This window comes from Chionomys nivalis, chromosome 13, assembly GCF_950005125.1.
Source record: "Chionomys nivalis chromosome 13, mChiNiv1.1, whole genome shotgun sequence".
Taxonomy (NCBI): domain Eukaryota; kingdom Metazoa; phylum Chordata; class Mammalia; order Rodentia; family Cricetidae; genus Chionomys; species Chionomys nivalis.
Window position 1 is genome coordinate 665,001 of NC_080098.1, and position 3,899 is coordinate 668,899.

The following is a 3,899-nucleotide window of genomic DNA, read 5'->3' on the forward strand; positions in this document are numbered from 1 at the left end:
AGCTCCTGAAATGGAATTTGACACACACACACACACACACACACACACACACACACGCATGATATGAACAGATCGGGGGGTTTCCAATGTTTTCAGAGGAAGGTGCTCACTGGTAATAATAAGTGTGCTGGTAAAGAAGGCTGGAAATAGCTGAATATTAAATCATTAAAACTCTTCAAATAAAAGGCAATTCCATTCTCTCTCTCTCTCTCTCTCTCTCTCTCTCTCTCTCTCTCTCTCTCTCTCATCATATACCACCACATCTGGAATGACTGCAACATACAAAAGAAGAAGAAACATGGAAAGAAGACATCCCTGCTGGACAGGATCTGATCTGAGAATAAATTCATCGAATGGCTGCCAACAGCATTTCAGTGAGAAGAGATGCCACTTTTGATGCTGTATAGTTAGTTAGATTAAGAGGGGCCTGTGAACTGGGGTGGGGTGTGGCTTCTCAGGTCACGGAGGGGAGGGGCTGAGGAGTGTACCGTTGGCCTTGACGATAAGCTCCAGTCAGATGTTAATGTCAGGGCCTGACCTGAGAGTTCCTCAAAGGGAATGAATGGAGACCCTTGCTTATCTAAAAAATGTCTGACCTTGGGAAAAGGGACTTGTGAAAAGCGGGCACTTAAAACTGCGGTTTCACATCTTACCAGAAAGCTGCCTCTCGGAAGGGAAACTCATCGTGATATTTTCCCAAGGATACCCTACCGTTCTGATCATTCTGTACTGAATTAAGTCTTCCACTGTAAACAAACAAACAAACAAATAAATAAATAAGAGTAAGTAAGCAAATACGTTTACGGATGAACAAACAAACAAATAAATACAAAGTTCGTTGTTGTTGACTGACTTTTGGTTTCATAATGGAACTCTCTCTCTCTCTCTCTCTCTCACACACACACACACACACAAAAAAAAAACCCACTAAATATACAATAAAAGGAAGCATAACGCATAATGCCTTTAATCAGGGGGCAGAGTGAACTCTGAAAGTTTTGCAGGCAGGGCTATATAGAGAGATGCTCCATGTCGGGCTGAAGAGATAGTTTAAGGTTCAATTCCCAGCATCTACATGGCAGCTCACAGCTGTCTGTAATCCAGGAGCCTGAGAGCCATGGCAAAAACACAAATGCACATAAGATAAAAATAAATAAATTTTTTAAAGGAAGGGGGGGGGAGGGAGAGACTGAATATAAGAACAAACTGAGAAACAAGGAAAGACGGTGCTGGCTGGCTGGCTGGCTGGCTGGCTGGCTGGCTGGCTGGCTTTCAGTTCCCTGACAGAAATAAGCACATTATGGAGGAACCACAAAGTTGTTGGTGAGTGAGTGTCCTGTCAGATCACAACAAAGTTTAGTCCCATAATTGATGAAATTCATTACCCCAAAACTTCAGCAGAATATATCCCAAGTTTGAAAATGTGTGATCAGCTTGTGACAGGTTGGGCTGGAGATGCTGAGAACTGGGGTTCACCCAGGGGAGCCCCCAATGCAAGAGCAGACACTCACTCCCATGAAGAGGGATCATTCATGCCTATACTCAAGTTTAAGGAAACATGAATGGCTATGGAGAGACCATTCACAGATATGAAAAATCATTTCCTAAAAATCAAATTTCTCAGTCAGTATGCAACTGCTGTGGCTGTGGTGCTTCTCCCAGATAGAGCAACACACACAAAAAAAACTGATTCCTTGATCTAGAGCCACAGTGCACGTGCCATGGAAAAGGGGACACAGCCAACTTGAATCACAATATTCATCAGAGCATGAGAAGAGTGTAAAAAGGATACAAAAGGAGAGATATTTGTGGTCCTTCCTTCCTTCCTTCCTTCCTTCCTTCCTTCCTTCCTTCCTTCCTTCTTTTGTTCAGGAAGTGACTGACAGATGAGACTTTGTCCAAGCGGGTTCTGAAATACCAGGCTTGAGTTTCCCCCTCTGTGGGTATTAGTCAGTCAGTCATCCCTTCTTTCTGTAGGAAGGTGGTGCATGTCTCTCAGAGGTTACCTGGTTTCCTCTGCACAAGGTGACCCAGGGGAAGGCTTTCTAAGCCTTATTCAGAGCTATAGAGAGGATGCACCGTGACTTCAGAGACCTCAGGTAGTATAGGGGTGGGTGCCCAAGTCACTAGCTTGATGCTTCAGACTCATGTCATTGATGGGCAGAACATAGTCTGGATTCACAAAGATTCACAACACAGAGCCATCGTCACTTACTAACAGCCCAGGACACCCAGAACTAACAAGAAATTACAGTCTCAGCCGGACTGTGGTGTGTGGGGGTGGGGGCGTGCCTTTAATCACAGCACTTACACACACAGATCTCCGTGAGTTCAAGGATGGCCTGATTTACAGAGTGAGTTTTAGAACAGACCAAAATACACAAAGAAACCCTTTCTTGAAAATCAAAACAAAACAGCAAAACAGAGAAAGAAAGGAAAAAGACAAAAGAAGAAGGAAAAAGAAAAAAATTGCAGTCTCTTCCCACTCTCTCATCCATTGGCTCTAAAGAGCTCCTCTCAGGCTGAACTGGAGACCAGGGTGTCATTCCTAACTGGGAAGCCAGAAACATTAGGGGGTCACAGGAGGACTGACTGACTGACTGACTGACTGACTGACTGACTGACTGACTGCAGCACTTGATGCCTCAACCCTGCTAATGGCTGTGATATAAGGCATGGTAAAAATCGGGCTTTGGCAGGGCACTACTGCCCTTTCTCTATTATTACTGCTCCACAACGAAAAGGACTTGGGGGGGGGAGATGATGTGCAATGCTGATATTGAAATCTCACTGACTCCTTCCGCACTCCTTGTCTATTCCCGACTTTGTCAAATCAACTATCATGAATCTTTGATGTGGCTTGGCCCTTTAGGAACTCAGAGAAACAAGACAGGCAGGCCTATTGGGCATCCCAGAAACCTCCCAGTTCCTGAGCCCTAGCCCTGGAAGTCTCAAAGCCATCACATCCAGAGATCTCTCTAGTCCCTGCTAGTGGTGAACTCATTTCGTCTTCCCCAGGACCAACCACTTATTTCTCCATGTTTGCCTGTGAGATCTGGGGCCAGCTTTCTTCTTCCTCCCTCTGGCCTCTCCACGATCTCCTCTCCATTCTCTCTCTTGCAAGTAGACTCATCAGTCGAGACGACGTGTCTAGAAGTGAGTCTAGAAGGCACCGAGACAGTGTGTCTTGAGGGCGGTTGGCGTTTCTAGGACACGAGTGACATCACAAAATTCTGAGAGCTCTCTGGGATACCGTAGAATTTCCAGAGAAGGGACTGCTGATGTCGTGAGGCACGGCCTTTACCTCCTTGCTGATATTTCTCCCCGAACTGACCGACCGACCGGAACCTGAGGTTTCCTTTCCGGGAGTCTCTCCTGCGACACAGAGGGAGCCATTCAGGATCTCCTCCTTCCAAAACTAGAAATGTCTCTCTGCGTCATTAAAATCTTTTCACTACTTCCTTCACCCATGGGGAGCTAGTTAGTTGAACACTCACTTTTTTCATGAATGACCCTTCCTCCCTCTCCTGAACAGGTATTCATACTCAGTAATATGAGAAATTAGGCCAGGAGGATACGGAGGATGAGGGTTGAGTCCTCTGGAGTGAATGAGCACTTAGGGAAGGATAAACTTAAGGGAATTGGACTCTCTCTGAGTGGCAAGAGATGAATAGCTGCTGCCAAGGCACAGATGCAGGCATCGGGCTGAGGCACCAACTGGGCTCTCGGCATCCTCCTGCATCGTCAGAGCTGTGTGGGAAACTCAGCCCAAAGGAGGGGCTTCCGAGAGTTTTGCTTATTCCATGTAACCTGTGGTGGGATAACTCCTTCCGCAAACGGGAGGAACTGGGGTGACTTCTGTTTGGTCTTCATTGTAAATGGCAGCATCTAGATTCATC